The 15,364-nt window shown below is 37.9% G+C and overlaps 2 long non-coding RNA genes across 2 annotated transcripts in view; one reads left to right on the forward strand and one right to left on the reverse strand.

Moving 5' to 3' along the window:
* LOC134737607 (uncharacterized) overlaps positions 1-15,364 on the forward strand; it is a 97,518-nt gene that overhangs the window by 53,169 nt on the left and 28,985 nt on the right. The window lies entirely within an intron of this gene.
* Positions 6,795-9,478, reverse strand: LOC129010182 (uncharacterized). The gene is made up of 2 exons (XR_008492943.1): positions 9,391-9,478; positions 6,795-8,529 (listed from the first exon to the last, which is right to left on the reverse strand). It is a non-coding gene; the product is annotated as an uncharacterized LOC129010182 (long non-coding RNA).

Consider the following 15,364-nt stretch of genomic DNA (forward strand, 5'->3'; position numbering starts at 1 on the left):
TCATATTTCCTCTTTGTATAAAGGCAACAGTCATACTGGTTTAGAGGTCCACATTATCCCAGTATGACCTCATCTTAACTATTTATATCTGCAATAACCCTATTTCCAAATAGGGTCACATTCTGAGGTACTAGGGGTTAGGACCTCACCATATAAATTTTTGTGGCACATAATCTAATTCATAATCAATGTAGATTAGATTTCTTGTGCAAATGTGTAAAAGGATTGGGTTCTACATCTGAGTGAATGTGGTAACAAACAGAGACAACTTATCTACCATGAGATGAGGACAGTAAGATTATGAGTCCTGGGAGATATGTAGAGGGGTCTAAGCTCTCTCAAGTTGAGAAATTGGAATTAGAGGCAAGCCTACATGTGTCTCAAGCAGTGACAGACTGCTATGATTTGAATGTTTGTCCCCTCCAAAACTCGTGTTGGAAACTTAATCCCCAATGCAACAGTGCTGGGAGGTAGGGCATAATGGAAGTTGTTTATGTAATGAGGGCTCTGCCCTAGTGAATAAATTCATCCTGCAATCAAAATGGCTTTCAGGAGCAGGTTCATCTGCTTCTGCTCTTCTGCCATGCAAAGAACAGCATTCCTCCCCCACCCACACACACATACGCATGTGCACGCACATGCACACGCACACACATATGCACGTGCACACACACACGCACATGCACACACACGGGATGCAGCATTCAAAGCGTCATCATGGTGGCTGGGTGTAGTGGCTCACGCCTGTAATCCCAGCAGTTTGGGAGGCTGAGGCAGATGGATCACTTGAGCTCAGGAGTTCGAGACCAGCCTGGCTAACATGGTGAAACCCCGTCTCTACAAAAAAATAACAAATATTAGCCAGACATGGTGGCATCCGTGTGTTGTCCCAGTTACTCAGAAGGCTGAGGCAGGGGAATCACTTGAGCCTGGGAGGTGAAGGCTGCAGTGAGCCCAGATCACACCACTGCACCCTAGCCTGGGTGAGAGAGTGAGACCCTGTCTCAAAAAAAAAAAAAAAAAAAAAAAATTTACTATCATGGAAATGAAGACCGAGCCCTTATCAGACATCGAACCTGCTTTCACCCTAATTATTTTAGACTTGCCAGCCTCCAGAACTATGAGAAATAAATGTCTGTTCTTTATAAATTACCCAACCTCCAATATTCTGTTATAATAGCACAAAACAAACTGAGATAAAGACCTAGCTAAAATCTGGATGCTAATGGCTTAAAATGAAGTAAATTCAAGGGTTACTATCAATTGCCTCTCCAATATGACCTTAAGACCTTATAGAACCAACTCTATCCTTTTAACTTCCCCAAAAGATCATCTACTCTTGTAAGTCTTCAGGTCCATTAAAAGGAATTACTTCTCCTATTTCTTTTACATGCTTTGATATGTCTAATACACAAGGAAATAGCTTATTGGAGATTGATTATTAGATTACTAGATTTCTGTAAGGGAGGTCATAGTACCCAGACCACTTGTGAAAATACACAATTTTTTTTTTCTCTTTTATTATTATTATTATTATTATTATTATACTTTAGGTTTTATGGTACATGTGCGCAATGTGCAGGTAAGTTACATATGTATACATGTGCCATGCTGGTGCGCTGCACCCACCAACTCGTCATCTAGCATTAGGTATATCTCCCAATGCTATCCCTCCCCCCTCCCCCCACCCCACAACAGTCCCCGAAGTGTGATGTTCCCCTTCCTGGAAAATACACAATTTTTTATGATGCAGCACTGCTATGGCAAATACAGATAATTTTTCTTGATATCTGACTTAAAGAAAGGCTGAGAGTACAAGTAAAATAGTGCTGTATAGTATAGAAATTTTCTACTCAAATTACCTGAGCTAAATCCACCTCTGGCATTTACTAGCTGTGTGATTTTGGGCAATTTATTTGATGTTTCTGTGACTCAGTTCCCCTGTCTGTTAAATGAGGATAATAATAATAGACCCCATTTCAATGGGCTCTTATGAGAATTAAAGGACTTAAGGGAGTAAGACACTTAGAATGCTGACTCTCATGTAGTAAGCTCTTGATCAATGGCAGCTATTATAATATTGTCAAAATAGCAACTGTCTTTCACACGACCAAAATGTTTTGCCACTGGCGCAGTTATAAGATAGGCTCAAAATAAGCACAACTCTTAAAATTAAGTAGACCAGAGGAAATGTTCTGCTTGCAGACTTATTTTGACTGTTGGATGAAATTTAAATCACTGGTCAGGGGCCAGACAATATTCACCAAATACTTGGGCCATTTTACATATTTCAGATAAAAATTGCCCAAGCCCAATCTCTATATCATCAGCCAAGGCAACTGCATACTTACAAATAAAACTTCTTGGCTCAAGCCTCTGATGATAATAATTTAATTATATGTTTAGTCCATTAACATTATCAAATAAAAATTCTGATTGCTTAAGAATATAAATTATATGAAAAGCTGGCTCTCTGGAAACAAAACAAAACAAACAAACAAAAAAGAATATAAATACCAAGCCAACATGCAATTTCAGAGTAACCATTATCTTTTTCTCATTTTAAAAATGTTTTGATAGAATGATTTATTTTCTTTGGCTATAAACCCAGTAATGGGATTGCTGGGTCAAATGGTAGCTCTGCTTTAAGCACTTTGAGAAGACTCCAAACTGATTTCCATAATGGCTGAACTAACTTACATTCCCACCAACAGTGTATGAGCATCCCCTTTTCTCTGCAGCCTCGCCAGCATCTGTTGTTTTTTGACTTTTTAATAATAGCATTCTGACTGGTGTGAGATGGTACCTCATTGTGGTTTGATTTGCATTTCTCTGATGATTAGTAATGATTAGCTTTTTTTCATATATTCACGAGCTGCTTGTATGTCTTCTTTTGATAAATGTCTGTTCATATCATTTGCCCATTGTTTAATGGGGTTAATTTGTTTTTTGCTTGTTGATTTGTTTAAGTTCCCTATAGATTCTACGTATTAGGCCTTCGTCAGATGCTAGTTTGTGAATATCTTCTCCCACTCTATAGGTTGTCTGTTTATTCTGCTGATAGTTTATTTTGCTGTGCAGAAGCTCTTTAGTTTAACTAAGTCCCACTTGTCAATTTTTGTTTTTGTTGCAATTGCTTTTGAGAACTTAGCCAAAAATTATTTGCTAAGGCCAATATCAAGAAGAGTATTTCCTAAGTTGTCTTCTAGGATTTTTATATTTTGAGATCTTATGTATAAATCTTTGATCCATTTTGAGTTAATTTTTTTACATGATAAAAGGTAGGGGTCCAGCTTCAATCTTCTGCATAGGGCTAGCCAATACTCCAGAACCATTTATTGATTAATGAGTCCTTTCCCCATTTTGTTTTTGTTGGTCTTGTTGAAGACAAATCGTTACAGGTGTGTGGCTTTATTTCTGAGTTTTCTATTCTGTTCTATTGGTCTGTACGTCTGTTTTTGTACCAGTACCATGCTGTTTTGATTACTGTATGTTCACTGCTGTGCTATTCACAATAGCAAAAACATGGAATCAACCCAGGTTCCCATCAATGGCAGACTGAATAAATAAAAGGTGGTACATATACACCAAGGAATACTATGCAGCCAAAAAAATGAAATCATGCCCTTTGCTGCAACATGGATGCAATTGGAGGCCATAATCCTAAGCAAATTAATGAAGAAACAGAAACCCGAATATTGCATGTTCTCACTTATAAGTGGGAGCCAAACAATGAGCACACATGAACACAAATATGAGAATAGACACCATGGACTTCTGAGTGGGTAGGAAAAAAGGGTGAAAAACTACCTGTTGGGTACTCAGCATCACACAAAATTCCCATGTAACAAACCTTCACATGTATCGCCTGTATCTAAAATAAAAGTAAAAATTAAAAAAATATATATCTTGGGGGAGAAAATAATGACACCTCATAGACAATAACTGTTATGAGAAGAATTGGGATACATTTAAAAATTACAATGCTAGATTGAGTTTAAACAAGATTATAAAAGACAGAGATCTGATTTATTCACCAAGTTTGACTGTTAAAGAAAACCCCAACATTATGGGGCTCCTATCTTAGCAAAACCTGCCCATTATCTCAGCTTTATAAATCCCATCACATAGAAGATAGCAGAGGTTCTGCATCTGCAAAATGAGAAAATAAAAATATGTTTTTCAGGGCACCACTGAAGAATCAAAGAGAGATAATTTATATAAAAGCAACCTAAAAACTATAAAATGTATATGTCATAGCTATTATTATACTTATAAAGGGAGTTATGAGTTCTCAATAAGTACTAGATACTGTTATGTGAAAACGAAATATAGTACAATGTTCAAAAGAAGTTATATTTGTGTACCACTTAAGAGTTTACAGGACATTTTTATATTCATTATATGTGTTCACTCTCATACCATCTTTGAAGGAAGGCAGGCCGGCAGCCATAGTTATATTTGTTTACCAAGAATAACTCTGAAGCTCAAGATAACATACATGGCAAAGCCAAGACTAAAGCATTCATTTTCTTTTTTGATCTCAGATCATAGCTCTTTTATGCTTCTTTCAAAAAAAGGGATATACATGTGTGTTACCTTGAGCTTTAATCTCTAAACTTAACTTCACTGGCCATATCTTTCTTTTAACAGTAAAGTAAAAATAGCATGAGCTAGCTCCCCTCCTTTTTAAGTGAAAAGCATCTCAGAAATATGGAAGAAGCAGCAAAGCCTGTGCCACTCCCACAACATCTCACATACTATCTTCCAGGGAGAACTCAAACTAGAACCATTTATTTCAGATAAAGCTTTGCGTCCAGAAGGCCATCATACCACTTAGCTATGCTGCAAAACAAAGCCTCCTAAAACTAAGTGGCTTCACAAGTTTATTATCGCTCACAAGTTTATGGCTCAGCTGAGCAGTTCTGGCCTCATCTGAGCTCACTTGTGCATCGGTGGTCAGCTGTGGGTTGAGTAAGCAGCTCTGTTGCTCTTGGTTGGACTTTCACACATATTTGTGGATAGCTAGGTGTAGACTGCTCTAAGTTGGCCTCTTCTGGGATGGTAGGTCACTTGTGAACGTTTATCCTCCAGGAGGCTACCCCAGACTTGTTCTTATGGCAGCAGCAGGATCCTGAGAGAAGTAACAAAAGTGGGTATGGCCTCTTCAGACCGGGGTATAGAGCTGGCATGTTGTTCCTTCCACTGCATTCTCTTGGTAAAAGCAAATCACAGACCATTCCAGAGTCAAGGGCTGGGGAAAGAAATTCCAGTTTTTGATATGATAAGCTGCAAAATCACATCGAAAAGGGAATGGATGGATATGGGGAGAATTGGAGAATTCGGGTCATCGTTGCAAACATTCTACTGTAGCCATTATTATATCATGGAAGGGGGAACCCTAATATTAGCACACATGTTACACATTTGCAGGGATTAGTTGTCACCTTCAGCATGTTACTCAAGCAAGGAATTTGATAATAAATTATAATAATGTATTTCTAATGCATCTTTGTATTCCCAGCACCTAGCATAGCATCAGACAAATTCTAAGTATTCCACAAGAAATAATAATGACAAAAGAAATGGGAGTGGAACAATTACTATACTAGAAACCAGGGAATCAGCTGTAGCACAATTCACACAGGACAAATCCGCTGTGCAACTTTGGAAGGAAGTGATTTTGCCTCCCCAGGATTTCAAGAGACAAAGTTAAACTGGGCATTCTCTAAGTTCTTTCTTTTCTTTTTAACTTTCAAAATATTAAGGCTGTAAGAACTCTAGAAATTATGTAGATCCAACCAGTCATTAGCTACATGGGGAGACTGAGACTAGGAAAGCTAATCACCTGGCTTAGAAGCACAGGTGGTTCATGTCAGAGATCAGAACTCGGAGCTCATGACCCCCAGCCCAGTACCCCATGTACTACTCTAACACATTGTTATTCAGAGCGTATTCCATGAGCCAGTAGCATCTGCATCCTTTGGGAGCCTCATAGAAATGCAGAATCTCTCAGCCTATCCCAGGCCTACTGAATCAGGCCTACTGAATCAGAATCTGGATTTTTTTACAAGGCTCTCAGGTAATTAATATGTGTATTAAAGTTGGAGAATCTCTACGTTTCCCAGTAAATGCTTAAGGGCTGAAAAACTAAAATAATATATTTTGTTAAGGGAATATTCCTTTGCATATCTTAATACCAAAACCTTTTTTTCTAAGCCCCTCTCACTAATTCATTTAACAAATATCCCCTGAGTGCTTACTCTATATGAGGTGTTGTACAAACATAAAGGGAAGGCTCTTGCCCTCCTGGAGCTCACCCGTCACAAGAGAGTCAAAGCTCCTTCCTCTTTTCCTGCATCCTCCTTTCTGCCTCTGTGCCCTCCTTTTGCCCTTTACCTTCCCAACCTCCTCTCACTTCCCATTGTAATAATCCCTGACTAGGACCTCATTTCTGAAGTCATTGGTTTAAGAGCAAAGCATTTTATTCATTTGAAATTCCAGTTTCAGAATAGTGATTTAAAATGTTGGAAAAATTTGATTTGGCTCACTTCCAAGCAGCTTACATTATAATATCAGCAGGACCCTAAAACCATGTATAAAGAAGACTAAAGCACTCAGAACACTTTGGGGGGAATTCTCTATGAATACACTACAGGTTAGTCATACACTTTAGTTTTAATTTTTTTCTAATGCAGTCTTTTCTCTGGGAAGATACAAGTTTGGGAAGCTGAGATACTGGAACAAAACGACGAAGAGATTTTTTTTTTCCTGAAATATTTAGCTGGCATATCTGCATGTATAATAAAACATTCATGTTCTCATTGAGAAGGAAAGGAAAAATGTTAAATATCAACAGATTATTTTCATTCAAGAACCTTGTATGAAACACAAACAGAAATCTAGTAAGTTAACTTTTTTTTTAATTAAAATAATGCCAGATACAAAGTTAACTATTTTCTGATGAGTAATGCAAGATGGAGTCTTTGCAATAAACAGCTGGACCACAAGTCAAGGTGATGTGATGCTGCTCAATTTCACTGAGGCTTAGACGCCTGGCATTTTAACTTCCACTGTTTGAAAGTATCACACCTTTCTTTTTTCGCACCCCCTCACAGTTCTAAAAAGCTCTGAACTCATTTCATTCTTCTTTTCTTCCCTTGTCTTCTCTCTCTTCAAAGATATTTCATGATGATTCTGCTTTTCAAAATCAAGACTGCTTGAACTTTAGCTGAAAGTAATGAAATATCAATCTTTTGCACAATGGCAACTACATCCGTTTTCTGCTCTCTTGGGATAGTCAGAATAGCAACTGCCCAGCGTGAACAATAGGACTACTTCTCAGTTCTGAGAGATTGGCTGTTGCTGAACAGCAGTGCATAGAAATAATCCTTGGCAATCCCATGGGTGACATTTCTCATTCCTTATCACCCATGCTGCACACAGCCAGAACTTGATAAGACACCCGGAAAGAAGATAATGGCTGCTATCAAGCTGTCTAGGTAGAAATAATAATAATAATCTGTTTATGGAAGAGCAGCTGTCCTATTGTTTTGCATTTCATGAAATCTCAGAGTCAGAACCCTCTCTTCCATGCCAGCCCCATCCCCATTCCTCATGCCAATCCAATCACTTTGGGGTTTTAATGATGGGCATTTTATTCGCTGATCTTTTGATACAATAGACAAGGATGCATGTAAATCTCCCATAATCATATCCAGTCACAGGATGTGCTTAAAAGACTAGAGAAGAGGCATTGTATTAGAAGATTTGAAAGCTGGGAGGACGTTGTAATGAATATAGGCAAGCCCGGTATTCCTTTTTAAAATATGCACAAAACCCAGAATTACTGCAAATGAATAGTTCAGTTATGATTCCAGTCTGAAAGCTTAACCCGCCCCCAGGGTTAAGGTAGGTAGGTCTCAATTTCTCAAAGTGGAGCCCCAAAGAATTGTGATACTGCCAACAAGGCAGGTCACAGCTATGTTCACTGCTTTTTATGTGCACTGAACAGCATAGCCAAAGGCTTAGGAGCAGCCTGGCAGTAATGTCATTGTTCTCGTTTCTTTTGAGCCAGATTGCTCTCCTGGCTAGGGAAATATGCGGTCACTTTATTTACCAGTGTTCAGATCAAGCGTTCCCTTCATCACTGTCACCTTCACAGAGGGCAGTCTGCGGATGTTACTTTCCTGTCTTTATCTGTCCACCTATCTCTGGAGAAAAAAAATTAGGCAGCCATACCCTTCAGGGTGAATCAAACAATTGAAAAGAAGCAAATATGTCAGTTTCTTTTTGCGTCCATCCAATACTTAACCACAGCCAAACTTGCGTTTTCATTTCTAGAGAGGGTAGACACCTTCATTCCTAAAACAGTTATCCCACAAGGGTCCCACTATTGCAGAGAGCAGCAGGCCAGCGTTGTCTTTGTTTCTCTTTCCTGAGGCTTCCTAGAAGTCATCACAACCTCCAATTTACCCAGGCTAAGCTCACTTTCTCCCTGTGTCTCCTTTGAGTTAGGCATGGAAATAGCTAAAGGAGAACAAAGAGGAAAAATATATGGGCTTGGTCAGTGGAGAAACAGCCTTGAAGAACTTCCCACTAACTAGTTCCAGATGTCTCTTTGCACCTGAACAAGTCTACGTCTCGTCCTACAAAACAAAGTCACACCCAGCTGAAATCTCTCTCTCCCTCCTTCCCCCTCTCTCTCTCTTTCTCTCTCTCTCTCTCCTCTCCAGCCTCCTCCTTTTCTCTCTCTGCTGCGTGAATATCCCACACCCCGGAGGCATAGCTCAAGCACAACTTGCCCTATGAGGCCTTCCTCTACCCTCCCCCACCTTCTCCCACCCCGCAAGAGAACGAGTTAATCATGGTATTTTGTACACAGCTGTATTATAGCCTTTTATGTTCTGCATCATATGCCTTTCTTGCCAACCAGATTGTGAATTCCAAGAAAGTAGGTAAATGCCTTTGTATCATGTTATTCATCTTTGGGAAGAAAATTTAACAAAGTGATTAAGGGAATGGGTTTTGAATCAAACAGATCTGAATGCGAATCCCAGCTCTGACATTAACTAGCTGCATGCCCTTGAGTTTTCTGGAACTCGGTTTACTAATGTATAAAATGGGGCTATTTCATAAAGTTTTTTAAGTGACTAAATGCATTAAAGTATACGTATATAAAATATTTAGCATAATGTTGATATGCAATATGTTCTTGATGAATGGTAGCTATTATTATAATTAATTATAATTAACTTGGTATTCTCAGCCTCTCATAATAAATTATCAATAAATACATATTGAAGGATAAGATAAAAGAACAAATGAAATACACATACTGTATATACATATGCATATATACACATACTGTATATACATACACATACATACACATGACAGTGCATATACATAATCATCCTTCCGTGACAAATTGCATTGCTCTCTGCTTATCTGAGCTCTCAAAATGCAATTGGTGGACCTGCAGAGGGTATATGAGAGAAGGGAAGAAACTGATCACAAAAGAGTTTGCAGGGAATGTTCTTGGTAGCAGTTGTACTGTAAGCAATGACCTTACGAAGCACATAGGTTTCCCTCTGTGAGTGCCAAATTTGCCAGCCTCCTTCTGACACCTGGACAAAAACACAAAAACATCATTCAACCCTTGGATGATGATGTTGATAATGATGATAATGATGAAGATGATAGCTAACATTTACTGAACAACTTCTATGTGTCAATCCCTCTCTACTCTCCCACTATAGCCCTGGGTTAGGTAACATTGTTTTAATTTTACAAATAATGTAAATGTGACCTCAAGAAATTAAGAAATTATTTTAGTTTATTCTGAAAATAGGTGGATGTTTCAAGACCCAAACCACCACACGAAGGTAGCAAGAGCAGCGTGCTTCTCATCCATGACTAGGCAGGCTAGCAAAGGGAAAAGCAGAGGTGATCAGGTCTATGTCCGCTTGCCGGAATTAGTCATGGCAGAATTCAGGAAGCAAGGAGACGTGGCCTTCAACTTGCACTTCCTTCTCCCAATAGTCTTTTTTTTTTGCACAAGTCATTATAAATCGCCTGGTCTCACACCATGAATGACTGTAAAATCCTGGAAATGTCTGGATTCAGACTTGGCATTTTCCCCCCTAAGACACCAAAGGGGTTAATGTCTAGCCAGTAATCAAAGTCTGGCAGCTTCTACTCCACACATAATGGGCATTGTTGTTCCTAAGAGTTTGTCTGTTTTTTCTGGCAGGCTTTACTGTTTGGAACCAATTCTAAAACAGAAAAGGAAAGAGTCAATCTGCATTTTTTATGCACCCATGCAACAAAACATAAGGCTGGTCATAGAACTGTTGTTTTGCTAGATTTCCAGGAAAGTTGTTGGCTTACTATTGAGAGAAGATGACTTATTGACTTAAAATTCATCTACCTCAAAAGGGAATTCATTTATGTATGTAAGTGAGACGCACATAATATCCTAAGGTGCTGCCTTCTCTCAGATATGAAGCAACACATTACAACTGTATTAGCTGATAAGTGAACTGTGGCTGGCCCATCCATCTGCATATAAAATCCATTTGTGTGACGTTATTAATGTGCATGCTCATCAACCTTCCCAGGTCACTTGTAATCTCAGGACATGTTTGTCACTCCCACCTGATGGGCCCCCAGATGTTTCCATCCGAAGCCACGTGAATATGTCTTACTAAGTCACCAATACAACAAAATCCCATTACAAAACACCCGACTCTATTCCAGTGGAAAAGGCCAGGTTTTCTTTTTCTTAAATTTCCAATCAGTCACAAATCAACACTTTTGTATAAACCAAAATCATGCACTTAGATGTCAAAATAATGCACTTAGATGTCACTAGCATTCTTAAATTGTTATATAAGTTTCTAAATAATTACTCATAGTTTCTGTACTCACCTTGTCATGAACCAATAACAAGCACTTTGCAGATCAAACTCATCCATGGACCACACTTTGCTAGACCACTTTCTAGATGAAGGTTTCCAAACCTTTTCTATCAAGGATGAGAGGGCAAATATTTTAGGATTTGCAAGGCATGACTCAATTCTGTTGTTGTAATGTAAAAGCAGCCAGAGACAATAAGAAAATTAATACACTGTGTTCAATAAAACTTTATTTATAAAAGCAGACCTCAGGAGAGATTTGGCCCACCAGCTATAGTTCACCAACCCTTGGATGATGATGTTGATAATGATGATGATGATGATGATGATAGCTAACATTTACTGACCAACTTCTATGTACCAGTCCCTCTCTATTCTCCCATTATAGCCCTGGGTAAGGTAACATTGTTTTAATTTTACAAATAATGAAAATGTGACATCAAGAAACTAAGAAATTATTTTAGTTCATTCTGAAAATAGGTGGATATTTCAGGACCCAAACCACCGGCCCTAGGCTCACACTATACTACATATATAATGATTGAGACATCTTTTTCACAATTAATAAAAAAATTTAAAAATATTAGTATAATCTTGGTCATTTTCTTCCTTTTATCTCCCCACCCATCATCCACCTCAACAGTACTAAGGTCTTAATGAAAAATCATTCCAAAGAGTCTGTATATAGAGCAAGAGCCAGGCATGAATACAGTCTAAAACAAACACACTCATTCAAACATACATTTATTCATTCAATAAATATGTATTGGGTGCTTACTCTGTATCAGGCATCAATCCAAGCAATGGGGCTATAGTAGTGAACAAAACACACAAGATCCTGTCCTTAAAAAGCTTACATTCTAGTATGAGGAAGCAGACAATATGCAAATAAATATATTATGTCGAGTATTAGGATTCAGGGTTCAAAGAAAAATAAAGCAGAGTAAATAAGAGAATAGAGAGTGACAAGGTGCTTTTTTTAATCTAACTCTTTTATTATCTCTTCTTCACCAACTAAGATATGTACACTCCCAGCAGAGCTGTACTTTCAAATGTATCTACTAGGTATAAGCACATATTTACAAGATGTTTTTGTACCATATTTGTACCAGTTGTTTTCCCCATAATTGTATAGAAAAAGACACTGAGAAAGAAACTATTTCATTAATTCATGCTGCAAATATTTATCGAGCACCTACGCTGGGCCAGGTGATATTTTTAAAACAGGGAATCCAATAGTGAGCAAAATGAACAAAGATGCTTGCCCTCATGGACTTCCATCATGGCCAGGAGAGTGGGAAAATAAACAAAAAACATAATAAACACATGTTAGAAGGTGATATGTAAAATGGAGAAAAGAAACGCACAGCAAGATAAGGAGATCAGGAGTACAGAGGAGAAACGAACAGGTTATAATTTAAAATAGTTGAACAACTTTCCCTTGATCAGGTAGTATGCAACTAAAATAACCCCCATTTGAAAATCAAGCCCTGGTTTTTAGTTCATTCATTCCTACAGTCAGTGTGTCATCAACTAAAAGAAAACACAGGATGTTTTGTGTTGAATGTTCTATTTAAGTCCATAGAAAGAAATGTTATTCTTTCTAAGTCATTTTTGCCCTTCCCTTTCCCTTGCTTCAGAAAAAAATATTAGGGAGCTGGCAGCTGAAACAATGTAGGGATGGGAGAGGGGAAAGGAAGGAAAAACTAAAGGCCAACATTCACGCCGGGTGACTGTTTTAACAAGGATGTAGCTGTGGTCCAGCCCTCCTGGATCCCAGGACAGCCTTGCTAAGAAGCCCACAAAAGCAATGAGGACAGACAGTGAGCATTTTCCATTAAGTGTGGCATTCACTTTTTTCAAAAAGTAATGAGATGTTAATATAGATTTGAATTTTAATCAGATTTAATATGGGAACAGAGTATTTTTTTGCAAATGTGAAATTTTTCTAGGCTTTTAGGAAAATGTCATCCATATAAAGGCTAACTACCGTTTTACATATAAAACTGCCATTCTTCATTGGTTTTTCAGGAAAGAAAAAATATGACGATACAATGAAATATTATTGCAAAGATTTCTTACTTCTTGTGAACATTAATGGTTTCTGAGGGTATTTTAAAAATCAAACTAAGAACGCTTGTAAGCTTAAGGCAAGGACTACAGAATTTCAGTTAATAAATCACGAAAAAAGACATAACAAATCTATTTCTTGATAATAATAGTAATAATTTAAGAGCTCTCAACAAATTCTTTAAAATATCATGTAGACTTAGTGCTAGAAATGCCAATAGCAGTAATTCTGCCTCAAACCAAAAGGGGTTCAAAGTCAGGACTGCATGTCCAGAAAAAATATACTTAGTAACTACCACTCTCTGCTGCCAGCAATATCAATACTATTATCTCAGATGTATTGTGTTAACAGCTACTGTATATCAGGCATTTTTCTAAATCCTTTTACCGACTGTAAAATAAATACTTTAGCAAACCCTTACCATAGCCGTGTGAGAGAAATATTATTCCCATTTAACAGATGACAACATTGGCTTAGAAATGTGACATAACTACCCAAGGGCATACAACAACTAACACTGGAATCTAATCCACATGTGTCTGATTCTGAAAGTAGCACCTTGGCCCATATTTTCTCCCTTCTTTTTTTTCCTCTGCATTACTTTTTCCCCACATACTCTTCCAAAAATACGTACTTATTTTACAATTTTTAAAAATTTTTTGGAATATAATTTTTACATATTTACTACATCTAGTTGATTCACCAATCAATGTATTCTGTAAACCTCAGGAAAGAAGTCCTCTGGGTTGTTACAGGGCAGGCTGGATCCTGGGAGTCACTATTATCTCTCTTAGATAAATCAAGCTGTTTTCTACATGACTAGTTTATGTAACAGTGCATTGGTCAGACATCAGATAGGAACTCTCCCCCATCCTCAATCCACTTCCTACCCACCCCCATCCCCAAGAATTCTCTAAAGGCCACTAAAAATCAAAAAGACAACATCAGAATTAGCATTTGGTGGAAATTTGGAGACTAGCGACAGAATTCCCTAAACCTCCTTTTTTCAAGTCTGACTTTTGTATTCCTTAGAGAAAACAAAGGCAAAACCCCTTAAAATTGTGTTTGGGGGATGGACCTTTCCTGCAAGCTTGATATTTTCCATCTGTGCATATATTTGGATGTCTAAGCATGTGTTTATAACATATAATCCCATTATTAAATATACAGAATAATAAGAAAATATATTGGAGAGAGGGAAAACTATTTACTCAAAGGATTTTTTTACATTAAAATAGAAATCTCTACTGCATTCTTTTGCAAAATAAATTGCTAGGAACTGTGAGATGCCCATTTTTCTTTCTAACTCAGACCAGACAGGCAGACTGAGAAACTAAGCAACCTATGGCAAAGGAAGAAGGAAGGTGTGCAATGAGGGAATGGGGTAGCCCAGCTGGTATCCTAATGGGCTGTCCTCAAAACCATTGGCCGAAAATGTCTTAAATGGATTTCCATTTATAAAACTAAAATGTACCCATTTTTAAACTCACATATATAACCTATAGAAAGATCTGCCTAGGTAGTAAACTTGAATATGTGTATCAATGAATGAGAACATTGGTCTATGGATGTCAAGTCTGGTATGTATCAGAAGCACTTGGAGTGGTTTTTAACTTAGGTAATTTGGGCACCACCGCTGACAATTCTGATTCAGTGGATCTGGGAGGAATTCAGGCATGGGCATCTTAACAAGTCCTTCCGAATCCACCCACATCCAACCACCATGTACATATATACACGTGATTCTGAAACACACCTAATTCTAGGCTATTTAATGGAAAAGGGTGGATAGTTCCTCTATGTTGAGGGAGACAAGGAAAATATTCCACAGGACACCCTGGAGGAAAGGAATCATTCCTGACTTGTCCAAGATGGTAACTGAAAGGTATATGCAATCTTTATAAGGAGAAACTGATGTCCACAGCTCCTTAACTAATGCATTTGGTTTATAGAGTGTATTTTATTTAAAATTTTAAAGGCTACTGAAATTCATCTCTTGAGACTCTCTCTCACTTATATAACCTTAGCCCTATTCTTACACTACCTAGCCCATTCTCTTTATTTCTATTATTGCAATTTCTGACACATAATTTCTGATGAAGATCAATAGACGCTTCTAAGGGAAAAAATGAAAAACATTAGCTCTTCTCAATGCTCATTAAATTCATATGCACTATCTTGGTCAGCTGGGGCTGCCATAACAAAATACCATAAACTGGGTGGCTTGAACAATAGATATTCATTTCTCATGGTTCTCGAGGCTGAGAAATCCAAGATCAAGATACTGGCCAATTTGGTTCCTCAGTGAGGGCTCTCTTCCTGCCTTGCAGACAGTCATCTTCCCACTGTATTTTCACATAGTCGGAGGTCTGGA

This window comes from Pongo pygmaeus, chromosome 10, assembly GCF_028885625.2.
Source record: "Pongo pygmaeus isolate AG05252 chromosome 10, NHGRI_mPonPyg2-v2.0_pri, whole genome shotgun sequence".
In the NCBI taxonomy this organism is placed as follows: domain Eukaryota; kingdom Metazoa; phylum Chordata; class Mammalia; order Primates; family Hominidae; genus Pongo; species Pongo pygmaeus.